Below are 8,093 nucleotides of genomic sequence, written 5' to 3' on the forward strand. Positions count from 1 at the left end.
AACCTGGCATGGCCCCTGCTGTCACCATTCCTGGCCTCTCATAGTAGGCAGATCAGCTGTTCCATCTGACCAGCCTGGAAAAGAGAAATTTTTCAAAAAGACTTTTCTCATAGATAAAAAACAACCTGAGGAAAAGCAAGGAAACTATATAGGCATAGAAATGGGAAATATTACTCACTTATTAAGGATTAGTTGGGTTTCTATGATATGTCAGTCATTGTTCTGGGTCCTGGGGATATAGAAGTGAAACAAAATATTTGTCCTGATGAAGCTCACATTCTGAAATGGTGGAGACAGATAAGAAAGAAACACATAATTGGATACACTAGGTGGTGAATATGCTTTGGAGAAAAATAAAGTCTGATAAAGGGGACAGGGAGTGTGGACGGGTGGCTGCAATTTCATGTAGGATGCTAAAGGAAGGCTTCTTTAATAAGCTGGTGTGTAAGCAGAAGTCTGGAAGACATGAAGGAGTGCTGGGGGGAGAACAAAGGCCTTGAGGACGGCACATGCCCGTGAGGTCTAGGAACAGCAAGCAGGCGTGGGAAGGGGAGGATTTACCCGGTGGGAGACGAGATGGAACAGGTGGCAGAGGCCCAGATTGCTAGGCCCTTATATTCCATGGTAGAGACAATGTATTTAAATGAGAAGCCATTGGAGTCTGTGAATAGAGAAATAACATGATCTGACTTAAGGTTTTAAAGGATCATTCTGGCTGCTGTGCAGTGAATAGACTCTATCGGGGCAAGTGTGGAAGAAGGGAGACCAGTTGGATCAGGGAGGGGGGTGACCAGGTGGTTAAAGTGTTCAGATTGCAAGGAAACTTTGAAGGCTACACAAAATACACAGCAGGATGTGCTGGTGGGTTGGATATAATGTGTGTGTGTGTGTGTGTGTGTAGAAAAGCCTGTGTGGCTGCCATCTATTACGAGAGAGAGAGAGAGAGAGTGTGTCAAGTTGAGGGAGAAATTTCACAATTCTTTTTTTGAGACTCCATGATTTTTCAGTCAAGCAACCGGAATGACCAGGTTACCAGCTGTTGAGACGAGGAGGCTTGGGGGTGGTAAATGTGAATTCGATTTTGGATATATTAAGTTTGAGATGACTTTCAACGTCTCAATGAATCAGGGGTTGGTATAAAAACCTGAAATCACTATGGCTATGTTGAGGAGGATTGTTATCGTGAAGAGCGGTACTTTAACGCTAAACTTACATGTCTCCATAACTTCAAGCCCTGAAATTTGTCCTTGCATATTTTTTCTGTCCCTTTCATTTTCCATAAATATCCTTATTTACTACTTTCTAAAGCTGGTTTCCTTTTGGAAAAGCCTGACTTTCTTCACCTGCGATTTTTAAGATCTAGTCTCTATCACAAGTATTCCAGGCCAACCTGTCAGCCGATGGAAGACTTCTGGGCTTCTTCATAATTCAAAATCGGAGTCTTTGCCTGCTTAAGTTCTTGTTTTTCTTAGAAGGTTACTGCTATTGCTATCTCATTTGCAAAGTGGAAATGACTAAGATACTGTGGGCCAGGGTATCTTTCCAGAAGTAACCACTTCCCCAGGTTCCCTGTGATGACTCAGAAAAGTGTCCCCTTGTCTCTCCACCCCCTTTCATTGTTCACAAGAATCTGAACACCGCAGGTTTCCAGGAAAACTACTTTAAATAGTGACAATGTCTCAATAAGAAAAGATTTCTCCCCTTCATATTTCTTTCTAGAAATTAGAGGATGTATTATTATTAAGATACACACTATCTTAAGATTCTGAGTATCGAGAGTCATATAATAACACAAATATTTAAGAAAAAAATAAAAAGAAAAGCGAAAAGTGGGAGACATTATTTCTTACCTTGATTCTAAGGAGAATTCTTTAGTTAGAAATGTAAGATAGTTACTTTAGATGATGCCTAAAACATCAACTAAACCATTTCTCTGTCTGGGGTCATAACATTTTGCCTCCACCTCTTTACAATTTTATCCCTTTTATTTCTGTAAAGGAGTTAATGAAGTTAATTGCTTAAGGATGGGCTTGCTGACAAGGAAGAATAAAGGCAGGAAGCCAATGACAACAGGGAGTTTCAAAAATTGTTAGTGGCAAATTATCAATGAAATCTGTAGACCCTCGGATTAAACAGATTAGAGTGGAACTGCTTTGCCTCTGGCTCCTACCACGTTCCTCTACCTCTGGTTCCCACCTTGTCCCCTACCCACTCCAACCCATTCTAACTATAGAGTTTTTACAATAGCCGTTGGCATTTCCCTCACAGACCTCCAGAGAAGAGAGCTCTGTGTTCTCTAGTTGATTATAAAAGGCAGGAGACCTCTGGGTAATTGAGAGCCAGGTAGAGGAGGACCTGGGCTAATGCTATTGGTTTAATATTTGTGGACCCCAAACCATGCTTTGCTTGTATCAACTTGAGAGTTTGAGATTCCATTCACCTTGTCACTCAGAAGAAGGCAGAGTAAGGTTGTCTAAGCAAAAGAAGGAAGCAGAGGAAGTGTATGCCCCTATACCCATGACCTTTGCAGAAGGCCTTGACTTTTTCTTCACTTAATTCCAGAGTTTCCTGTCTTCACACTCACCCGCCTCAGACTCATCATTTCAGTTGGTTTTACTATGAGAGCACACATTCCTTTCAGACGGTGGTTTGAGCCTCAGTTAGACACAGTGGCCTGGCAGTGATGGCTTTGTCTCTTGAGCGGTGACAAGCATGATGGACTGTGACTCGGTCTAAGAGTTTTCATCATCTGCACAAGCCAGTCAGCTCATCCATTATCTGTGGTTTGTCTCATTCCTCCTAAGCCTGTTAGCTCATCTCTCTTTGCTGAGTTGACTTTCAGTTTTCTTCCTTTGTTTGAGCTCCTGAGACTGTCTGCCACATTACCTTCTTATGTGGTCATTGTCCCATACAGTGCCATTTACAGATACTATTAACATGCCATTTACACTCTCCTGGATCACTAATAAAAATGTTAAATGAGTCAGAGCCTGACACCGTGCTTTTGCCATCTGCAGCATGTTGACATTTGTTATTACCAAAAGCATATGGCCTTTTAAGGCAGAATTCAGACCCTACATTCTTAGCAGTCAAAACTCGACCCTTTCAAACTTGACTTTCAGCATTTGCAGTAATAAACATCCCCATTAACCATAATCATTAGCTGCATTTACCCACAGTAGTGGCCTAGGTAACACTGAAGGTGATGAACAGGGTGGGGAGTAGAAAGCAAAAGGGGTGAGGGACTCTGAGCTGATGTTGTCAAATCTGAGATTCAGTGGGCTCAGTTCTCTGGGTCCTTGGAGTTTGCAAACACATACCAGTGATGTGTTGTCACTGGGATCAGGTTGGAGAAAGGAGTATTGACACAGAGTCAACACTCTGCTGTGTAATTTGGGATGCAAAACAGATTATTTTAGGTTCGAATTATTGGCTGCCCTGTTTATTGTGATGAAATTGACATTATTATCTTAGTTCCTTGGCTGAATTATTAAATGTTAATTTATACATTTTTATTTTCCAATGTTGTGGTTTGACTTTTCTTCTTTTTAGGAGTCATTCTGGTTAAAGAATTTGTTTTGAAATCTTCTCAAAATTTGCTACTTTTCTCATTTATTGGCTTAACTATATGTCTTGATAGGAAATTTTGTTTTTGCTTTTGTTTTTTTTTTCCTGGAAAATTGAACTTATTCTCTCTGTGTGTATTTAACTCTGGACTGTACACATTGGTAGAACACAATCTTATCAGTTTTCAATTATCTTCCTATTTTGGGGTGGGTTATTCTTTTTTTCTATAGAGGTTTGAGTGATCCTTCAGTTTTCTTAATAGTAATAATTTTACGTTTTAGTTATAGTTAGCATACAACATTATATTACTTTAAGGTGTACAACATAGTGTTTAGACATCTATATAACTTCCAAAGTGATCACCCCAATAAATCTAGTGCCCTTTTAACACCATACCTAGTTATTACAATACTATTGGCTATATTCCTTATGCTATACTTTCTATTTTCATGACTATTAGTAATACCAATTTGTACTTTTTAATTCTCTCCCCTTTTTTCACCAACCCCCTCGACCCCCTCCTATCTGGTAACCCTCAAAATGTTTGCCGTATTTCTGAGTTTGCTTCTGTTTGTTTATTTTGTTCTTTAGATTCCACATATCCATGCAATCATGTGGCATTTATCCTCCTCTTTTTGACTTACTTCACTCAGCATACTACCTTCTAGGTCCATCACACAATATTTTTCCCATCCCTTACTTTAGTTTGTGAGTGTATTTTAATCTGAAGTAAATCTCTTGTAGGCAGCATATGTAAGGTCCTTGTTTTTTTATCCATTCAGTCACCCTCTCTATTGATTGGAGCACTTAATTCTTTTTCATTTGCAGTACTTGTTAATAGATATGTAGTTATTGCTATTCTTTATTCATATTTTTGCTACCTATTTTTTTCTTTTTAAAGAAGTCCCTCCAATATTTTCTATAATACTGGCTCGGTGATGATGAACTCCTTTAGTTTTTTCTTGCCTGGGAAGCTCTTTATCTGTCCTTCAACTCTAAATGATAGCTTTGCTGGATAAAGTAATCTTGGTTGCAAATCTTGGGTTTTCATCACTTTAAATATTTTGTGCCAAGTCCTTCTGTCCTGCAAAGTTTCTTTTGAAATCAGCTGCCTGTCTTGTGGGAGCTCACTTGTAGTAACTAACTGCTTTTCTCTTGTTGCTTTTAAGATTCTCTTTTTGTATTTAACCTTTGGCACTTTAATTATTACGTGTCTTGGTGTGGGCATCTGGGTTCATTTTGTTTGAGACTCTCTGAGCTTCCTAGGGTTGTATGTCTATTTCCTTCACCAGATTAGGGAAGTTTCCCATCATTATTTCTTCAAATAAGTTTTAGACTTCTTGCTTTTCTTGTCTTTCTGGTATCCTTATGGTAAGAATATTGTTACTTTTGATATTATCCCATAGGCTCGTTTTATTATCTTCATTATTTTGGATGTTTTTTCTTGTTGCTGTTCTGATTGGGTGTCCTCCGCTACCCTATCCTCTATATCAGTGATTTGATCCTCTGCTTCCTCTACTCTTGATTCCTTCTAATATACTCTTCATCTCAGATATTGTATTCTTCATTTCTGATTGGTTCCCTTTTATAATTTCCATCTCTGTTTTTGTTTTTTATCTCTTTGTTAAAGTTCTCACTGAGTTCATCTACTCTTCCCCTAAATTTCTTGAGCATCCTTATAACCAGTGTTTTGAACTCTGCATCTGGTATGTTGCTTGTCTCCATTTTGATGAGTTCTTTTTTTGAAGCTTTATTCTGTTCTTTCAAGTGGGACATGTTTCTTTGTCTCCCCATTTTAGCTGCCTCCTTGTGTCTGTTTTTATGTAGGTAGGGATCCTAAGTCTCCCAGTCTTAGCAGAGTGACTTTAAGTAGTAGATGTTCTGTGAGGCCCCTTGGCACAGACCTGAGAGGAGTCCAGCTGCAAGGCAAGTTCAGCCACAGCCTATGTACCTGCTGGGCCAACTGGTACAATAGTTACCAAGCAATCCACATATGGCTGCCATCAGTGCTGGCTTATAGGTACCTCAAAGGGTCAAATCTGAAACTGAGGCTGGCTGCTGCTAGCACAGGGTTCGGGGCTGCTCAGCAAGAGGTACAGGGCACGCCAAGGCCAGATGCTGCTTCTTTGGGTTTTGTGAGCCCTTGAGAGATTTTTTGAAAGTTTGCGGCAGGAGCCAAGACAGCCCATTTGCATGGAATAAAGTAGTGGAAGCGGTTTGGGTGGGCCAACAAGTTGGGAGAGGTGGAGTCTCAGGGAGTCCCCTGAGCGGAGCAACCTGTGTCATCCAGGTTGATAGCAGCTGCATCTGCTAGGATAGGGAGGGCTCAACAAAGGAACAATGGCTCCTGCCTGGACCTCTGTCCGGGAGCAAACTGCTCCTTCAGCCCTCATTCTGAAGCCCGACAGCTCAGTGCCTCCACGTATGTCCCTGGCGCCCCTCGAGCAGCTGCCCCAGCACTGGAACTCAGAACAAGTGAGTTCGTCAGTGAGTAAGGCCAGGCCTGGGCCCTTTAAGAGGAAGGTCTCCACTTCCAGCAGGCCGCCCCCCTCCACCTTGTCTCACTCACCCTCACCTCTGCTCTTTTTCACCATCAGAGGTTTTTGGGACTTCTCTTCCCAGCATTGGAACCCTGAGCTGAGGAGCCCAGTGTGTGCCTGGGACCCCTCGCTCCTCAGGCGGGGGAGGGGGCTCTGCAGCCAGGATAGCCCTGATTCTCGATGGGTGTTCGAGCTCGTGAGGCTGGGCTGTTTCGCATCTCCACCCCACCTACTGTTTTGAGGTGACCTGTTATTGGAGGTGACCTAGTTGTAGGGCTTCTGTTCAGCCAGACCTCCGGCAACTCTGTGTACTGGTTGCTCTGTGGTTTGGTTATAATTTGGTGAGGTCGCTAGAGGAGGCATGTTCAGCCTTTACCTTCTATGCCATCTTGAGCTCTCCTCCATCAGTATTCAGTTTTTAAACTCGGTAACACTGTTTTTAGCATAATCACATTGATATGCTATTTGCATGTCCCGACTCTATTAGAATATGGATTATTCATGGTGTGAAAAGGAGAAATCCTATACAGAAGGATAAAAAAGTGTACTTTTATTAGTGTTCCACCAAAAAGTATCTAGACTTCAATACTTTCCTTAGGTAATTGGCATCTAGTGTCCTTACTATTCCAAAAAAGGCTTTTCATTTTATTTATTTATCTATTTATCTATCTATCTATCTATCTATCTATCTATCTATCTATCTATCTATCTATCTATTTATGCGAGGCAACCTTTGGTTGACCTCACAGATTGCAAGGACTTTGTCAGTTTACAATCCCTTATTTTTTAGGCCTACAGCACTTGGTCTTCCTAGGTGGTCTCCTGTTCAAGTACTAACCAGGCCGACCCTGCTTAGCTTCTGAGATCAGATGGGATCGTGCTTGTTCAGGGTAGCACAGCCGTAGACCAAAAAAGGCTTTTCAAAATTTGGCACTAGCTATCATTGAAAATCAAGTTTGATCAGGGAGACTTCGAACTCAATTAAATTTACCCAGAGCTGAAGTTTTATATCTTGTCTAAGTGAGATAATTCTGGAGGTTAGAAGTCTGAGATCAAGGTTTTGGAAGAACTGGTTTCTTCCGAGGCCTCTCTCCTTGGCTTGTAGATGGCCATCTTCCCCCTATGTCTTCACATGGTCTTCATAGTCTTCATTTTTTTTGAAGGTTCATCTGAGTGAACCTTCAAAAGTCCATGCTGCTGTTGTTATCTCTCCGGAGAAATGACATTTCTCTTCTAAATTTCTTAGTTTGATTTCTACACTTTTAATATTCTCCAGGATGGACTGTGATTGTTCTCTCTCTCGTTTTTGACTACAGAAGGGAATGAGACATGGACATACATGACATAAATGTGAGGGGCAAAATAATAAGTGACATCATGCTGGTGCCAATGGCTATGGCAGGGATCCAATCTTTGCCAGAAGACATGACAAACCACTGTTGTCTCAGAGAGTGTTGCAGTGAAAAGGAGTAGCCAGAGAAATTCTGTAATCAAGGATTCATTTATTTGGAGCACCATAACTTGGAATATATGTGTTAGGAATCTGGACTCAGATAAAGAGAGTTTTAGAATTAACAGTCGTACATATCGTTTTTTGGAACAGTTTCCTGGAAAAAGGCAGTAACGCATGCAAGAAGAGGGTGAAGAATGAATCTTTATGAACTTTCAACCATTTGTTTAACTGATTGATTGTGCCAGGTGCTGAATTAAATGCTCTGCTTCATTAATAATAGTAACTATGATGATCTCAATAATTATTGAGAATAATAATTTCTCAATAATCCTCCCATCAACCAAGTTAGTTTGGAGAGGTTAAGTAATAAAAGCTTTCCAAGGTCACACAGCTTATAAGTGGAAGAGCTAGAACATCGTCCTATCTGATCTCAAAGTCTGAGCCCCTATTGATTGTTCTAAATGGTAGAGATGCAAACATGAAGCAAGTGGTGCCTGCCCTCAAGGATCTCAAAACAGATAGGAAGGAGGTGG

General features: G+C 40.9%; 1 pseudogene; it reads right to left on the reverse strand.

Moving 5' to 3' along the window:
• Nucleotides 1-6,896: 6,896 nt before the first annotated feature.
• On the reverse strand, nt 6,897-7,014 carry LOC120589116 (uncharacterized; annotated as a pseudogene).
• Between the last annotated feature and the right edge of the window lie 1,079 nt (nt 7,015-8,093).

The sequence above is a fragment of the Pteropus medius genome, unplaced genomic scaffold (genome assembly GCF_902729225.1).
Source record: "Pteropus medius unplaced genomic scaffold, Ma_sr-lr_union100, whole genome shotgun sequence".
NCBI lineage: Eukaryota > Metazoa > Chordata > Mammalia > Chiroptera > Pteropodidae > Pteropus > Pteropus medius.